Source organism: Taudactylus pleione, unplaced genomic scaffold (genome assembly GCF_031769625.1).
Source record: "Taudactylus pleione unplaced genomic scaffold, aTauple2 ptg000378l, whole genome shotgun sequence".
Taxonomy (NCBI): Eukaryota; Metazoa; Chordata; class Amphibia; order Anura; family Myobatrachidae; genus Taudactylus; species Taudactylus pleione.
The window spans coordinates 6570817-6590930 of NW_028284779.1; the positions used below are offsets into that span (position 1 = coordinate 6570817).

At 46.5% G+C, this 20114-nt stretch overlaps 1 protein-coding gene across 2 annotated transcripts in view; it reads left to right on the plus strand.

Annotated features, from left to right (window-relative positions):
* The window catches only part of GLP1R (glucagon like peptide 1 receptor), a 590706-nt gene that overhangs the window by 546312 nt on the left and 24280 nt on the right, over positions 1 to 20114 (plus strand). The gene's annotated exons all lie outside the window — the stretch shown is intronic.

The window sequence follows — 20114 nt, forward strand, 5'->3', positions numbered from 1 at the left end:
TGTACTTTCGGGGGTTACAGCACCCTTAACGGTCAAGCCAGCCGGCCCTTTACTTATGACACAGGCGCACGCTTGGCACTACTTTGTTGATGCACGTGCGGCTACTGCGCACACAATTCACAAACACAGAAAATAATTTTTTTTTTGGTTTGGACTTGAGTGTACTTTCGGGGGTTACAGCACCCTTTAACGGTCAAGCCAGCCGGCCCTTTACTTATGACCAAGGCGCACGCTTGGCACTACTTTCTTGATGCACGTGTGGCTACTGCGCACACAATTCACAAACACAGAAAATTATTTTTTTTTGGTTTGGACTGGAGTGTACTTTCGGGGGTTACAGCACCCTTTAACGGTCAAGCCAGCCGGCCCTTTACTTATGACACAGGCGCACGCTTGGCACTACTTTGTTGATGCACGTGCGGCTACTGCGCACACAATTCACAAACACAGAAAATAATTTTTTTTTTGGTTTGGACTGGAGTGTACTTTGGGGGTTACAGCACCCTTTAACGGTCAAGCCAGCCGGCCCTTTACTTATGACACAGGCGCACGCTTGGCACTACTTTGTTGATGCACGTGCGGCTACTGCGCACACAATTCACAAACACAGAAAATAATTTTTTTTTTGGTTTGGACTGGAGTGTACTTTCGGGGGTTACAGCACCCTTAACGATCAAGCCAGCCGGCCCTTTACTTATGACACAGGTGCACGCTTGGCACTACTTTGTTGATGCACGTGCGGCTACTGCGCACACAATTCACAAACACAGAAAATAATTTTTTTTAGGTTTGGACTGGAGTGTACTTTCGGGGGTTACAGCACCCTTAACGGTCAAGCCAGCCGGCCCTTTACTTATGACACAGGCGCACGCTTGGCACTACTTTGTTGATGCACGTGCGGCTACTGCGCACACAATTCACAAACACAGAAAATATTTTTTTTTTTGGTTTGGACTGGAGTGTACTTTCGGGGGTTACAGCACCCTTAACGGTCAAGCCAGCCGGCCCTTTACTTATGACACAGGCGCACGCTTGGCACTACTTTGTTGATGCACGTGCGGCTACTGCGCACACAATTCACAAACACAGAAAATATATTATTTTTTTAGCACTTGGGGGGAGCACCCCTGATGGACAGAGCACCCCCTGGACAACACTACAGCACTCCTTTAGGACTGGGACACTGCACAGGACTTTGGAGTGGACACAGCCCCTATGGAGAACTGACTGCACAACACAGTCCAGCCAGCCCCTATGGACTTTGAAGTAGTGGACACAGCCCCTATTAACAACAGCAGCACAGCACAACACAGCCAGCCCCTATGGACTTTGAAGTAGTGGACAACAGCAGCACTACACTACACTACACTACACAGCCCTAACTCCCACCCTCCCTCTTCACTGTCCACAGCTGAGTGAGAAAATGGCGCCGACGCGGGTACCTTATATAGGATCCAAAACCCGCGAGACTCGGAAGGCGGGATGATGACGTCTTGCCTCGATTTCAGATCCGAGTCAGGCGGGAAAAGTCGAGCCTGACTCGGATCGGACTCGGATCGGGGGGGCTCGGGGGGGTTCGAATTTCAGAAATCCGAACCCGCTCACCCCTACTCTGTATGCATCGCCTACTCACACTGCAGCCGGGTAACTCCGCTCCCTGCATTATTACACATCTCTGTATGCATCGCCTACTCACACTGCAGCCGGGTAACTCTGCTCCTTGTATTATTACACATCTCTGTATGCATCGCCTACTCGCACTGCAGCCGGGTAAGTCCGCTCCCTGCCATTATTATTACACGTCTCTGTATGCATCGCCTACTCAAACTGCAGCCGGGTAACTCCGCTCCCTGACATTAGTACACATCTCTGTATGCATCGCCTACTCACACTGCAGCCGGGTAACTCCGCTCCCTGCATTATTACACCTCTGTATGCACCGCCTACTCACACTGCAGCCGGGTAACTCCGCTCCCTGCATTATTACACCTCTGTATGCATCGCCTACTCACACTGCAGCCGTGTAAGTCCGCTCCCGGCATTATTATTACACATCTCTGTATGCATCGCTTACTCACACTGCAGCTGGGTAACTCCGCTCCCTGCATTATTATACATCTCTGTATGCATCGCCTACTCACACTGCAGCCGGGTAACTCCGCTCCCTGCATTATTACACATCTCTGTATGCATCGCCTACTCACACTGCAGCCGGGTAAGTCCGCTCCCTGCATTATTACACATCTCTGTATGCATCGCCTACTCACACTGCAGCCGGGTAAGTCCGCTCCTCACACTGCAGCCGGGTAACTCCGCTCCCTGCATTATTACACATCTCTGTATGCATCGCCTACTCACACTGCAGCCGAGTAACTCCGCTCCCTGCATTATTACACATCTCTGTATGCATCGCCTACTCACACTGCAGCCGGGTAACTCCGCTCCCTGCATAATTACACCACTCTGTATGCATCGCCTACTCACACTGCAGCCGGGTAACTCCGCTCCCTGCATTATTACACATCTCTGTATGCATCGCCTACTCACACTGCAGCCGGGTAACTCTGCTCCTTGTATTATTACACATCTCTGTATGCATCGCCTACTCGCACTGCAGCCGGGTAAGTCCGCTCCCTGCCATTATTATTACACGTCTCTGTATGCATCGCCTACTCACACTGCAGCCGGGTAACTCCGCTCCCTGATATTATTACACATCTCTGTATGCATCGCCTACTCACACTGCAGCCGGGTAACTCCGCTCCCTGACATTATTACACATCTCTGTATGCATCGCCTACTCACACTGCAGCCGGGTAACTCCGCTCCCTGACATTATTACACATCTCTGTATGCATCGACTACTCACACTGCAGCCGGGTAACTCCGCTCCCTGACATTAGTACACATCTCTGTATGCATCGCCTACTCACACTGCAGCCGGGTAACTCCGCTCCCTGCATTATTACACATCTTTGTATGCATCGCCTACTCACACTGCAGCCGGGTAACTCCGCTCCCTGCATTATTACACATCTCTGTATGCATCGCCTATTCACACTGCAGCCGGGTAAGTCCGCTCCTCACACTGCAGCCGGGTAACTCCGCTCCCTGCATTATTAAACATCTCTGTATGCATCGACTATTCACACTGCAGCCGGGTAAGTCCACTCCTCACACTGCAGCCAGGTAAGTCCGCTCCCTGACATTATTACACATCTCTGTATGCATCGCCTACTCACACTGCAGCCGGGTAACTCCGCTCCCTGCAATATTATTACACATCTCTGTATGCATCGCCTACTCACACTGCAGCCGGGTAACTCCGCTCCCTGCATTATTACACATCTCTGTATGCATCGCCTACTCACACTGCAGCCGTGTAAGTCCGCTCCCTGCATTATTACACATCTCTGTATGCAGCGCCTATTCACACTGCAGCCGGGTAAGTCCGCTCCTCACACTGCAGCCGGGTAACTCCGCCCCCTGCATTATTACACATCTCTGTATGCATCGCCTACTCACACTGCAGCCGGGTAAGTCCGCTCCCTGCATTATTACACGTCTCTGTATGCATCGCCTACTCACACTGCAGCCGGGTAACTCCGCTCCCTGACATTATTACACAGTTCCGTATGCATCGCCTACTCACACTGCAGCCCGGTAACTCTGCTCCCTGACATTATTACACATCTCTGTATGCATCGCCTACTCACACTGCAGCCGGGTAACTCCGCCCCCTGCATTATTACACATCTCTGTATGCATCGCCTACTCACACTGCAGCCGGGTAAGTCCGCTCCCTGCATTATTACACGTCTCTGTATGCATCGCCTACTCACACTGCAGCCGGGTAACTCCGCTCCCTGACATTATTACACATTTCCGTATGCATCGCCTACTCACACTGCAGCCCGGTAACTCTGCTCCCTGACATTATTACACATCTCTGTATGCATCGCCTACTCACACTGCAGCCGGGTAACTCCGCTCCCTGACATTATTACAGATCTCTGTATGCATCGCCTACTCACGCTGCAGCCGGGTAAGTCCGCTCCTCACACTGCAGCCGGGTAACTCCGCTCCCCTGCTTTATTACACATCTCTGTATGCATCGCCTATTCACACTGCAGCCGGGTAAGTCCGCTCCTCACACTGCAGCCGGGTAAGTCCGCTCCCTGACATTATTACACTTCTCTGTATGCATCGCCTACTCACACTGCAGCCGGGTAACTCCGCTCCCTGCATTTTATTACACATCTCTGTATGCATCGCCTACTCACACTGCAGCCGGGTAACTCCGCTCCCTGACATTATTACACATCTCTGTATGCATCGCCTACTCACGCTGCAGCCGGGTAAGTCCGCTCCTCACACTGCAGCCGGGTAACTCCGCTCCCCTGCTTTATTACACATCTCTGTATGCATCGCCTATTCACACTGCAGCCGGGTAAGTCCGCTCCTCACACTGCAGCCGGGTAAGTCCGCTCCCTGACATTATTACACTTCTCTGTATGCATCGCCTACTCACACTGCAGCCGGGTAACTCCGCTCCCTGCATTTTATTACACATCTCTGTATGCATCGCCTACTCACACTGCAGCCGTGTAAGTCCGCTCCCTGCATTATTACACATCTCTATATGCAGCGCCTATTCACACTGCAGCCGGGTAAGTCCGCTCCTCACACTACAGCCGGGTAACTCCGCCCCCTGCATTATTACACATCTCTGTATGCATCGCCTACTCACACTGCAGCCGGGTAAGTCCGCTCCCTACATTATTAAACGTCTCTGTATGCATCGCCTACTCACACTGCAGCCGGGTAACTCCGCTCCCTGACATTATTACACATTTCTGTATGCATCGCCTATTCACACTGCAGCCGGGTAACTCCGCTCCCTGACATTATTACAGATCTCTGTATGCATCGCCTACTCACACTGCAGCCGGGTAACTCCGCTCCCTGACATTATTACACATCTCTGTATGCATCGCCTACTCACACTGCAGCCGGGTAACCCCGCTCCCTGACATTATTACACATCTCTGTATGCATCGCCTACTCACACTGCAGCCGGGTAAGTCCGCTCCCTGCATTATTATTACACATCTCTAATTGCCTACTCACACTGCAGCCGGGTAACTCCGCTCCCTGCATTATTACACATCTCTGTATGCATCGCCTACTCACACTGCAGCCGGGTAACTCCGCTCCCTGACATTAGTACACATCTCTGTATGCATCGCCTATTCACACTGCAGCCGGGTAAGTCCGCTCCTCACACTGCAGCCGGGTAACTCCGCTCCCTGCATTATTACACATCTCTGTATACATCGCCTACTCACACTGCAGCCGGGTAACCCCGCTCCCTGACATTATTACACATCTCTGTATGCATCGCCTACTCACACTGCAGCCGGGTAAGTCCGCTCCCTGCATTATTATTACACATCTCTAATTGCCTACTCACACTGCAGCCGGGTAACTCCGCTCCCTGCATTATTACACATCTCTGTATGCATCGCCTACTCACACTGCAGCCGGGTAACTCCGCTCCTTGCATTATTACACATCTCTGTATGCATCGCCTATTCACACTGCAGCCGGGTAAGTCCGCTCCTCACACTGCAGCCGGGTAACTCCGCTCCCTGCATTATTACACATCTTTGTATGCATCGCCTACTCACACTGCAGCCGGGTAAGTCCGCTCCCTGACATTATTACACATCTCTGTATGCATCGCCTACTCACACTGCAGCCGGGTAACTCCGCTCCCTGCATTATTACACATCTCTGTATGCATCGCCTACTCACACTGCAGCCGGGTAAGTCCACTCCCTACATTATTACACATCTCTGTATGCATCCCCTACTCACACTGCAGCCGGGTAACTCTGCTCCCTGCATTATTATTACACATCTCTGTATGCATCCCCTACTCACACTGCAGCCGGGTACAGTAAGTCCGCTCCCTGCATTATTACACATCTCTGTATGCATCGCCTACTCACACTGCAGCCGGGTATCTCCGCTCCCTGCATTATTACACCTCTGTATGCACCGCCTACTCACACTGCAGCCGGGTACAGTAAGTCCGCTCCCTGCATTATTACACATCTCTGTATGCATCGCCTACTCACACTGCAGCCGTGTAAGTCAGCTCCCTGCATTATTACACATCTCTGTATGCATCGCCTATTCACACTGCTGTCGGGTAAGTCCGCTCCTCACACTGCAGCCGGGTAACTCCGCTCCCTGCATTATTACACATCTCTGTATGCATCGCCTACTCACACTGCAGCCGTGTACGTCCGCTCCCTGCATTATTACACGTCTCTGTATGCATCGCCTACTCACACTGCAGCCGGGTAACTCCGCTCCCTGACATTATTACACATCTCAGTATGCATCGCCTACTCACACTGCAGCCGGGTAACTCCGCTGGCTGACATTATTACACATCTCTGTATGCATCGCCTACTCACACTGCAGCCTGGTAACTCCGCTCACTGACATTATTACACATCTCTGTATGCATCGCCTACTCACACTGCAGCCGGGTAACCCCGCTCCCTGACATTATTACACATCTCTGTATGCATCGCCTATTCACACTGCAGCCGGGTAAGTCCGCTCCTCACACTGCAGCCGTGTAACTCCGCTCCCTGCATTATTACACATCTCTGTATGCATCGCCTACTCACACTGCAGCCGGGTAACCCCGCTCCCTGACATTATTACACATCTCTGTATGCATCGCCTACTCACACAGCAGCGGAGTAAGTCCGCTCCCTGCATTATTATTACACATCTCTAATTGCCTACTCACACTGCTGCCGGGTAACTCCGCTCCCTGCATTATTACACATCTCTGTATGCATCGCCTACTCACACTGCAGCCGGGTAACTCCGCTCCCTGCATTATTACACATCTCTGTATGCATCGCCTATTCACACTGTAGCCGGGTAAGTCCGCTCCTCACACTGCAGCCGGGTAACTCCGCTCCCTGCATTATTACTAGGGATGTGCAGGCTCGGATAGGTTCGAGTTTGCACGTGGAGTTCGGATTTTTCCCTCCAAAAAAACGGAACTCAGAACGAGGCAAAACGTCATCTTACATGGACGAACATCATCATTCCTGGACAAAAGACCAGGAATGATGATGTTCGTCCATGTAAGATGACGTTTTGCCTCGTTCTGAGTTCCGTTTTTTTGGAGGGAAAAATCCGAACTCCACGTGCAAACTCGAACCTATCCGAGCCTGCACATCCCTAATTATTACACATCTTTGTATGCATCGCCTACTCACACTGCAGCCGGGTATGTCCGCTCCTCACACTGCAGCCGGGTAACTCCGCTCCCTGACATTATTACACATCTCTGTATGCATCGCCTACTCACACTGCAGCCGGGTAACTCCGCTCCCTGCATTATTATTACACATCTCTGTATGCATCGCCTACTCACACTGCAGCCGGGTAACTCCGCTCCCTGCATTATTACACATCTCTGTATGCATCGCCTACTCACACTGCAGCCGTGTAAGTGAGCTCCCTGCATTATTACACATCTCAGTATGCATCGCCTGTTCACACTGCAGTCGGGTAAGTCCGCTCCTCACACTGCAGCCGGGTAACTCCGCTCCCTGCATTATTACACATCTCTGTATGCATCGCCTACTCACACTGCAGCCGTGTACGTCCGCTCCCTGCATTATTACACGTCTCTGTATGCATCGCCTACTCACACTGCAGCCGGGTAACTCCGCTCCCTGACATTATTACACATCTCTGTATGCATCGCCTACTCACACTGCAGCCGGGTAACTCCGCTCCCTGACATTATTACACATCTCTGTATGCATCGCTTACTCACACTGCAGCCATGTAACTCCGCTCCCTGACATTATTACACATCACTGTATGCATCGCCTACTCACACTGCAGCCAGGTAACTCCGCTCCCTGCATTATTACACATCTCTGTATGCATCGCCTACTCACACTGCAGCCGGGTACAGTATCTCCACTCCCTACATTATTACACATCTCTGTATGCATCCCGTACTCACACTGCAGCTGGGTAAGTCAGCTCCCTGCAATATTACACATCTCTGTATGCATCGCCTACTCACACTGCAGCCGGGTAAGTCCACTCCCTACATTATTACACATCTCTGTATGCATCCCCTACTCACACTGCAGCCGGGTAACTTCGCTCCCTGCATTATTATTACACATCTCTGTATGCATCCCCTACTCACACTGCAGCCGGGTACAGTAAGTCCGCTCCCTGCATTATTACACATCTCTGTATGCATCGCCTACTCACACTGCAGCCGGGTATCTCCGCTCCCTGCATTATTACACCTCTGTATGCACCGCCTACTCACACTGCAGCCGGGTACAGTAAGTCCGCTCCCTGCATTATTACACATCTCTGTATGCATCGCCTACTCACACTGCAGCCGTGTAAGTCAGCTCCCTGCATTATTACACATCTCTGTATGCATCGCCTATTCACACTGCTGTCGGGTAAGTCCGCTCCTCACACTGCAGCCGGGTAACTCCGCTCCCTGCATTATTACACATCTCTGTATGCATCGCCTACTCACACTGCAGCCGTGTACGTCCGCTCCCTGCATTAATACACGTCTCTGTATGCATCGCCTACTCACACTGCAGCCGGGTAACTCCGCTCCCTGACATTATTACACATCTCTGTATGCATCGCCTACTCACACTGCAGCCGGGTAACTCCGCTGGCTGACATTATTACACATCTCTGTATGCATCGCCTACTCACACTGCAGCCGTGTAACTCCGCTCCCTGACATTATTACATATCTCTGTATGCATCGCTTACTCACACTGCAGCCACGTAACTCCGCTCCCTGCATTATTACACATCTCTGTATGCATCGCCTACTCACACTGCAGCTGGGTAAGTCAGCTCCCTGCAATATTACACATCTCTGTATGCATCGCCTACTCACACTGCAGCCGGGTAACTCCGCTCCCTGCATTATTATTGCACATCTCTGTATACATCCCCTACTCACACTGCAGCCGGGTACAGTAAGTCCGCTCCCTGCATTATTACACATCTCTGTATGCATCGCCTACTCACACTGCAGCCGGGTAACTCCGCTCCCTGCATTATTATTACACATCTATGTATGCATCGCCTACTCACACTGCAGCCGGGTAAGTCCGCTCCTCAGACTGCAGCCGGTTAAGTCCGCTCCTCACACTGCAGCCGGGTAAGTTCGCTCCCTGCATTATTACACATCTCTGTATGCATCGCCTACTCACCATGGCACAGGTCGCACTACCCTAGCTACGGCCCTGGCTGGGCCATTCTAGCAGCTTTATTTTCTTTCTCTAAAACCAACTGAGAGTGTCCTTGGCTGTGTGTGTGGGATCATTGTCTTGCTGAAATGTTCACCCTCGTTTCATCTTCAGCATCCTGGGAGATGGCAGCAGAAAAGTCCAAATCCGTGAAAAAGTATCGCGGATTAAGTAATTTCACCAGGCTGAAAAGTATCGCCGTTATCAATTGCAAAGACTTTTCGCGTAAGCGGAAAGTCAAATTCAATGTTATAGGTGAAAAAGTTTCACCTATGAATAGCAGGCGGAAAAAAGTGCAGAATTGCAGTTTTGGGGTGCTAAGGTGCGGAAACCACTCTGCCCCCTTGGGACAGCCCCCCAAAGGATAACTGCGTAAAAAAATAAAAAAAAAGATAGGAACATCCCAAAAAATGACTTTAAAAATGGGAGTGAAAAAGTATAAAAAGGGGGAACACCTAAAAAGTAGCAAAATAGACTTTTGGGGGGCCTGCAAGTATGGGGGAGGTGTTTTTTTGATTGCAGGTGCTTGCTGAAGGTGCGTTTTTGGCGTCGCTTAAAACTCCACTTTAGCAATTTGTCAGGACTACTTATTTCCACCAAAAAAAAAATGGAATGAGGGACTATATTCTCCCAGTATTTCACAGGCTTATAAAAATGTTGAACAAAACTCAAAAAGATCAAATCTGATTGCGCCTAATCAAAGTATCGAATTATTGATATATAAAGAACCAAAAACGGACAGCTGCAACTAAAAGAGTGATCTGCACCCTCCAATATAAATAAAAAAATAAAAAAAACAATATAATTGCGCTAGTCCAAATGTTCCAATCTATAAGTCTGGTTTGCACATAAATGTGCAAACCAGACTTATAGATTGGAACATTACCATTTGGACTAGCGCAATTATATTGTTTTTTTAGTATCCAAATGTTGTGCAGCAAACTTTAAACGAGCTTCAACATGCTTTTTCTTCAGCAATGGAGTCTTGCCTGTGAGCGTGCAGTCAGGCCATGGCGGTTGAGTGCTTTACTTATTGTACCTGCTAATTCCAGGTCTTTCTGAAGCTCTCCACAAGTGGTCCTTGGCTCTTGGACAACTCTTCTGATAATTCTTTTCACTCCCCTGTCAGAAACCTTGCGAGGAGCACCTGGTCGTGGCTGGTTTATGGTGAAATTATGTTCTTTCCACTTCCGGATTATGGCCCCAACAGTGCTCACTGGAACATTCAGAAGTTTAGAAATCCTTCTGTAACCAAAGCCATCAGTATGTTTTGCAACAATAAGGTTGCAAAGGTCTTGACAGAGCTCTTTGCTTTTACCCATCATGAGATGTTCCTTGTGTGACACCTTGGTAATGAGACACCTTTTTATAGGCCATGAGTTGGGACTGAACCATCTTATATTACTTAGCACTGGCAAGGGGCAGGATTGCGTTCTAATTACTGATAGATTTCAGCTGGTGTCTTGGCTTTACGTGCCTTTTTGCACCTCCCTTTCTTCATGTGTTCAATACTTTTCCCCTGTGTCATTTCACATTATTACACATAACTTAATTTATGGACATCTATGGTTTGATATCTGTGCATGTGTGGATTGCATGGGTTGTTGCTGACACTTGGTGAAAATTTCATTACAATAGCCTCATTATAAATATATTTACTGGGAAAATGTTGACGTGTTCAATACTTATTTTACCCGCTGTATATATTCCTAGCAAGCAGGTGCCCCTTGCTGGATGGCGCTAGCGCAAGCTTAGAGTAATGGTCGGGCCAGCCCTTTTTATGCCCGCTTTAGCCACCAAGCCACAGGTCTAGTCACCAAGAGCCATCAACAGCCCAGAGCCACCCCTTAGTCACCAAACCACCCCCTTAAGCCACTAGTTCTCCACTATCCACCCTGTCACAACCTCATTTGAAATGGACCATGGGGGAGATTTATCAAAGCTCGGAGAGAGATAAAGTACCAACCAATCAGCTCTTAACTATCACCTGGCAGAGAGGACGATCGGTCCGGTGTCCTTGGCGTTGGGATTAACATAGGCCTATGTTAAATCCCTTGCCGGGATTACGCTGTCGGGATTGAGACCAGTTCCCATGCGGCCGACAGTCTCATAACTACATCCCCGCGCAGGGCACTGTAGTTTTCTTGTATGCTAAACTCCCTTACTGCTGCTGAATTCAAACAATTTCTGCATGATTATTGTAAAGACACACACATAATATAAAGGTACTGTACTATCTGTACTATAGTCTCTTCCCACTTGTTTACCTACGCTATTCTAAACTTCTGGAGGTACCTTACACATAAGACTGTTCAGAATCCACACCAAACTCCCTGCTTGTCTATTTCCTTCAGAGTCTGCAACATACAGTAATTAGCTAAAAGTAGAAAATGCTTATAGATAGGAAACTTGTGCCCAATAAATTTCCTACCTTCATTCTGTCACCGATCGTCTGTTTTGTGAATGTAAACTCACGTTATGTCACTGTAGTTTCCCATGCCAACAATGCATACTGAGAACAACAGCTCTACAAAAACTGCAATTGTGCTGTAATAATCTCACTAATGTGGCCCTTTGCATTCAGGAAGATACGACTCCAATCACAGTCTCAGCAATCAATCCTGAGTGGGCTACGTCTTCTGAGCAGGCAATGTACGGCAAAGACTCCGCCAGGAACTCACTGCAGGAACTGGGTTATGGGCTATAATCACCCTTAGTGGTAGTTGGGCAATCAAATCAAATTAACTTTTCTCAGTAAAAGTAATACAAATCTCCCATCCCATTAGCAGGACGCAATTCCAATTATAAAACATGCAGTGTAAGCCAAGCAGTCACTCGAGGAAAATAAATATTTCATTGGTGGATTGTGCTGACTCAGAACGTACTTGGTACAGAAGAGAAATACTGGCAGTAATTGCTTGTTACAATTTCTGCAGGTACCTGCGGGTTTTCTCCTGTACTTGTTGCATTTATTTGTTGTGAATGAACAATATAAACTATTGTTGACCAATAATCAAATTTCTTTGTTTAACTTTAATGCATATGTAGATAACTTGCTCAAGAGTTTGCCAGAGCATGCTGTGACTTATAGTTCCACAGCAGCTAATGAGATTAAAACATTGTCTGTGGTTTCATACTATTATTAATTTGGCTTTCTACCTTCAGAAGACTTTCATTTACTATGTAAGTTTGTAAATGCCATCCAGCAACATTAGATCATCTCAATTCTTCTACAGCACATTTATATCACCAGTCAGGGTGGTTTATAAATATACTGTATGACTATAAAGCACATAAAGAGGCTAGAAAAACAAAATACAAAAATAAATAAATCTCCATTATTTATCCTTGTTACCATGTTTAGGTACATTTAGAATTTCCACAAAACGTCATTAATATGCAGCTGAAAAAAATCAATGTCCAATGGTCGCCCTGATAAGTATTTTTGGATTTGTATGGTAAATGTGCTTGTAAATTCCACCTAGAAGACAGTAAATTAATTAGCAAGTTAAGTAGATTTTTAAGCGTTCATTCTACAAATCATTATCTCCTTTTCAAGATCTCAGGGCATGCAAAGTGTGGCTTTCACACAAAGATTCTGAGCATGCCATGAAAAGGAGGGGAAGGATGTCACAGTGCAGATGTACATTAGCCGAAAGAGGAATTCTAAAGCCTGCCCGCTCACTGTATAATAAGCCATGTGACTGTGGTTGCCATGGTAGTCACAGGGCACTCTGCAGAATTATTACTCATTAGTAGCTGCCTGAAGAAGCAAACCAGGGATGGGATTGCTGGTTTACGTTCAGAAAAAAAACTTTATTGAGCACATCTCAGGCACTTTAATGATTCCGATTTCATGATTCCGATGTGCTCCTTATGTCCCTTTTCCACCGCCGCAAAAATCCGGGTTATTGCCGTGTCAACCCGGGTCATGGCTCAGTGGAAAAGTCTCCTAGAAAAAAATCCTGGCTCAACTGACATTGTTTCTGGGTCTCGAGCAGGGTTTTACGCGTATAAGATCTGGATAAGGCTCATTGGGAACGGGTATCCCGGGTCATTCGACCTGGGTCCCATTCAGAGCATAGGGAGAGCTGCATTTCCTGGCACTTGGAGATTATGTAATCTCCAAGCGCCAGCAGAGGTAAGCCCTGGCAATATCCCTGGTCCAGCCTGCGGTGGAAATGGGGTTCAAGCCGTTGTGACAGCTCGTGTTCAATGTCCCGAGCTGGACCCGTTTTTTTGGTGGAAAATCCTACCAAAACTTCAATGGGATTAAAAAAACGTCATCTGGCCATTAGGGTTTATGACACGTTGTTCTCTACGTTCCTGTGATTGAGCCCTGAGTGGTATAAAGTCTCTCTGGATGTAGTCTGTGTTATTTTTTCACAATAAATAGTCTATAAAAAAGTCAATAAAATCAAATTAAACAAATGTATGTTTTATATGAATCATTTTGTATTGCTTTTGCGAATATTTAGGTTTTAATACAACACTTATAAAACAGCGTTTAACAAGAACTGGATGGTCCCTGCGGTTATATTACTCTACTTCTGCATATGAATAGTAAAGATAATCACTATCTATGTGCGGGAAAGAGAACAGGGAGCGATGAATCTGTGACATTTTATGGGCAATTAAGTCTATTTCTATGGTATAATTTCCCCTTAAACAGTGTCGTATTTTCCAAGGATACAGTTCATGTTCTGAAAGGATCCCTCAGTCATGTTCTGCATTCTGTATTCTGACAATTATATAATATATTCTACACAAAGCACTCTGTGGGAGATGTATCAAACCGTGGAGAGAGATAAAGTGTAGAGAGATAAAGGACCTGATTCAGACCCGCTCGCTAGATGCAGACGCTCTCTCCCAGCGTATGGAAATTCAGCGAAGTGACGTCTAGGCTGGCGCTCGCATGGTAAGGCATAAGCACGCCCACTATGTCTTGGCGAGCGATCACTTTGTGCTTACAGACGCCCACCAGCCTGTCTTTAACCACCCACTTGCGTACGTCATCTCCAGGAAGTATATACAACCATCGGTACATCGGGTTCCATCGGATCTGACTGCAGAGCTTGCGGGTTGACTGTACCTTACCGCAAGCACTGCGATCACTTCAGTGTATTAATCAACCAGGTGACGTGTACCATGACGCTGCCTGTTAATTATACGTCCCAGAAATGGCGTTGAAACACTCTGGCACGCCTGCGTCCGCAACTCCACTCCCCCATAACTACTGGCCTGCCCCTGTTACCACCCACAAATGGCCTCTCCTGTCACTCATTCCACTGGGCTGTCCTTGCAGTGAGAGCGAGCACATTCCGATCACTCGCACTACTTTGCGCCCACGCACTGCAAACTACACGCATGCGCACATTAGCGAACATCGTCTGCACCGAGCGCCCGCTTGCTAGCGAGCGGGTCTGAATCAGGCCCAAAGTACCAACCAATCAGCTTCTGTCACTTTACAGGCTGTGTTTGAAAAATGACAGTTAGGAGCTGCTTGGTTGTTAATTTATCTCTCTCCAGTTTATTTCTTTCCAAGGTTTGATACATCTCCCCCTCTATTCTACACATTTAAACTGGGTACACACTAGACGATATACTGGACGACTTGTCATTTTGAGGCGAATCGGAACAAGAAATCATCCACATCGTCCAGTGTAAATGCAGTATTTCGGTCGATACCATGCTTCTGGATGCAGCTGGGGAACGATATATATCGGGCGGTCGCTGGGTACACACATCAACTAGTGTGTACCCGGTTTTAAGCCCAGATTTATCAACTAATCTTAAATGGTGCTCCAACCAATCAGTTCCTTTCATGTGTTTGAATATTGACAGTTAGGAGCTGATTGGTTGGAGCACCATTTAAGAATATCACTTGTTGATAAATCTGGGGCTTAATATGAAATTGTTAAATCTTAATCAACATGATAACACATTAAATATATTTCTAGGTAATCAGAATTTTTTTTTTCTTTATTGAAACTTTTTATGAAAAGGATATTTTATTGTTTGTTTTTTAATTTGCCAATTTAATCAGTTGTTGTATGAAATATTTATAGCCTGTATGCAGAATAAAAGCAATGACAATTAGAAAATAAAGTACCACCCTCGCTGTTATGGGGGGCATCCACTAGACGATTTTAGCAGGCAATTGAACGATAACGATATCGTTCAATCGTTTAAAAATCGTTTGCAAATCGTGCAGTAATTGTTTCTTACGATGTACGATGCGCGCTCCTGCTGGTCGTTTGATCGTCTCCTCCATCGACTGAACATGCAGGTCAATTTCACTTGATTGCTTACAAATAGCTTACACATCGTTTTCACATTGTTCACACTGAACGATCAAACGATGAACCACTATCTGCCCACTATAGCTGAAAGCTCTTAATCACAGATTGAAACAACATCGTTTATCGTTAGATCTTTTGCAAATCGTTTGCAAATCGTTCAGAGTGGAAGATCAAATTTCAAGGGAAAATTCAAGGGAAAATCGTTAAGAGGTTGGACAGGGATAAAATCGTCTAGTGGATGCCCCCCATTACAGTATGACTACCCAGCCGAAATTAATAAGGATAATGTTATTAATAGGGTAGGACAATTAGACAGGAATTGAGTTGGCCAATATTGTTCCCTAGAAAACTATACCACACTAGTATAAACAAGAGATGTTTCTTATTTAGAGCAGAAGCAAAGATTTGGGGCCAAATGGAATTGGGTGAGAGTTTAGAAAATGTGAGAGAAAACTATCACATTTTTAAACTCAGCCAATGTAATAAAGTCACAGAACAGGCAGACTTTCATGGTTTTCAGACTCAAAAACTCTCAAATTTAAACTCTCATCCAGGAGTTCCTGTTTTGAAAATACAACTCGATCAATGTATTCGAATTTTACTGCTAATCTCTCACATTTTCTAAACTCTAACCCTATTATTACATTTGGCCCTTGGATGGCACAAATTTGTATTAGGGATGTGCGCCGACCCTGTGTTTTGATTTTGGATCTGTATCTCATTCGTGTGTTGGATCTGGATTTGGTTTTGCCAAAGCCGCCCTTACGTATTTGGTTTTGGATCTGTATTTATTTTTCAAAAATTTATAAATAGGGGAATTCATTATGGGTGCGAAAACTCAGTTTTTGCGTTAATATCGCACCTATGACGTCATTATCGCAGGTTTTAGTTTTACACCGTATTCAATTTCAAAGACTTTTCACAGGTTCGAAAAGTCTTTGATAAAAAACGGGGATAACTTTTCACCATTGAACAGGTGTCGCAAAAAAGTGCAGAATTGGGGCTTAGGGGTGCAGGCTTAAAAAAAATAGCCTGCACCCCTGGGAATGTCATTTTAAAAATAACTGTGTCAAAAAAAGTAAAAAAAAATAAAAATAGGGACACCCTAAAAAATTAATTTAAAAATTGGGGTAAAAAAATAAAAAGGGAAAAAATTGTTTAAAACTAGGGAAATAGGTTCAGGGCTATTCTGCAAGTATGCGGCAGGTGTATTCTAGAATAGATTTATAGCGGCAGGTGCACAATTGCAGAATTTTTCAAAACTTACTTTAGGGACATCAAAATATGCTAGTACCCATTTTCATGTACCCCAAATTTGATGGGACCACTTAAAAAAATGAAAAAAATAACCTAAGTGCTCTTCTGCATCACTTCTTCAATGTCGGGAAAAAAGCACCTGCCGCAGCTGTTTAAATCCCCGACTTTCATTTGCAGGCTAAAACGAGGGGACCCATAGTGATCCCCCATATTTTTACAACTTTAGGGGGGTCCTACAATTTTTTCCAGGAAAATTTCGTTTTGTAACGCAAATCCCACTTCGCCAGGTCCCGTTTTCGGAGGTTTTATATTGAATACGGGGATAAAGCGGGCGCGCGACCGATACTTTATCCCTGAAAATTCTCCGAAGTGGAGCGAAAAGTCCAGCACGGACTTTTCGCTCCCATATTGAATACCCCTCAAAAACTGCTAAAATCACATAATTTGGGCTTTTTTTTTGTTCCTACAGTATTATTAATCTCAATAACATTAATTTCCACTCGTTCTCAGTCAATTTTGACCACCTCACCATATTGTTTTCATCCAATTTAGGCCCAAAGTTTGAACCAAGCTACTGTAGCTGGCTGACTAAGCTAAGCGGCAGCAGTGGGCGGCACAAACACGTGGCAGTTCAAATTCCAACATAGCACATAAAAAAACATAGGTCTTCATTAATCAAGAGGCCTAAGGAAGATGGTGTCATGATTGGTGTCTGCGAGTTACCTGTCTCAGGTGGTGATCGGGTTTCAACGGAGGCCGGCATGACTGGAACCACAGATGATGTAGATGAATAGCTCTTTTATTATAAGAAGTGGGTAGCAGTGAGAACTGCTTTTGGTGATGAGTGACTGGAACTGGAAACTTGAGACGTTGGAATGTGACCAGAAGGAACTTGGAGGGACCGGACTGGGACCGGCAGCTAGGCTGACTGAGCTGGTCGGGTTACTAGTAGATGGGCTTGCAGACGGATGGTAGCGTGGAAGCTACTTGTTGTGGCTTGGGAAGCCGTGGGTAGACGTTGGTAGCTGGGTGGCTACGTGGAGCGGCTGGATAGCCGTGGGTGGACGCTGGTATCTGGGTGGCTACGTGGAGCGGCTGGTTAGCCGTGGGTAGACGCTGGTATCTGGGTGGCTACGTGGAGCGGCCGGTTAGCCGTGGGTAGACGCTGGTAGCTGGGCGGCTACGTGGAGTGGCTGGATAGCCGTGGGTAGACGCTGGTAGCTGGGTGGCTACGTGGATAGAACTGATGAGCTTGGAACTTGACTCTGGACTGGAACAATGTGGACTGAACTGGAATAACGTGACAATGGCTGAAGGGAAATCAGGTAATGCTGAGATGAGGGTTAAACAGGGTGATCCGGAAATGCTGTGACATAGGATAATTGGGAATAACAGGTTTCAGGAAGGAATGGGTAGGTTTGGGAATTTTAGGTTCAGGGAGGGAGTAGGTAGGTAAAAGGGGCAGGAGTTGATCCACACCAGGAAGCAAGGCAGGGTTACACGATGCAGGTTTACAGAGTGCCAGGGACCAACCAGGAGTAGGACTAGCAGCAGAGCACAGGCCAGGTATTGCTGTAACAGGACGACTGGATGCCAGGTATTACTGTAGCAGGTTTTCGGGATGCACCAGGGGTTGCTGTCAGCAGATTTACTGGATTGCCAGGTTTAGTTGTAGCAGGTTTTCTGGAAGCACCGGGGGTTGCTGCCAGCAGATTTACTGGATTGCCAGGTACAGCTGTAACAGGTTTTCTGGATTGCACCAGGGGTTGCTGTAGCAGGTTTCAGGGATATACTTGAATGCAGAAACAGCATGAACCATACACCACGGGAAGACGAGATGTTCAGGCCCAGAATGCTATCAGGAGAGGATATATATACCATGGGTCTGGCAGCAATTGGTGGATACGGACAGGTGGACTGGTAGTAGCATTCTAAGTGGTGGAAGGCACAACATGCAGAGGGAGTATTCAACTCTACAGCTCTGAGAATCAGAACCACACCTGTGATTCCAATCAGGGCTAGCAGTGCTCACAGACAGAGGAGAGGCCAGGTGCAATAATCAGAGCAAATCCTCCAGGCAAATTACACACACAGATCCATGGGGGAGCTGACAGGGGTAAGTCCCAAGGCAAAAAGGTGACAACTAGACAGGGTCGTGACAAATGGAGTATGTATGTAGTTAAAGGCAGGGACAGGAAGGGATAATTGGTAGTAAATTTTATTTCATTATTTTATTCCAAAACAAATTTATGAGGGAGGAGTGGAGAGCATAGGTGAACAATATGTCCCATGTTTTGCCCACAAAATCAACTTGGTGGTTCAGAATATTTTATAAATTAAAGGGGCATGCAGGAAATGCTTTCTGTGCCCATACACATTTCTGGACATTTTTGGCATTCAGCAGTCACATGTCAAAGATTGCAGCAGCTGTGGCAGTTCAACTTCCAACATGGCACATCAGGAAACAAATGTTTTTATTATTCAAGAGGCCTGAGGGAGTTGAAGGCAGGGAAAGGAAGATTTAATTAGTAGTAAATTTGATTGAATTTTTTTATTCCAAAGCAATTTTATGAGAGAGGAGGGGAGGAATTTACAAAAAAATATTTAAATCATTCACATCAGTCCTTGCCCCAGAAGAATCCTTGAGCGCTATGCCTGCTGAAGCTGCTGGGAGTGGATATTCATCCCAGAAAGGGACCAGTAAGACTACTAGTAGTACTTTAAAAAACAATTGACTGTTAAACAATCCTTTGCAAGGGGGAGCAGGTATGACAGCAGTCACCCAGTGGATCACTGACACCATAACATCTATGCTGGTATTAGATGTGTATCCAATATCCTCCAATAATGCAGTGGGTCTTAGACAGTTAATTGAGGTTCTGTGTCCCTGCTATCAAATCTCATCTAGATTACACTACACTAGAAAAGCAATTCCCAACCTGTACATAATTGTTAAAAAAAACTTAATTAGTGGCCTCCAAAATGCTGTTGTACCCACTATCCACTTAACCACAGATATGTGGACAAGCTGAACAGAGCAAGCACAAGATTTAAGATGTAAGGTTTAAGTCATATGTTGTGTCTTTCTTCCCAGCAGCCACAGATCTGAAGAGATGCAAAGAGCTGTTGGTAAGCAAATTGTCAGCTCAAGTGGCACGTGATGCAGCGATGGCTTCTCCTTCAGTTTCTCCAGCAAGTGATG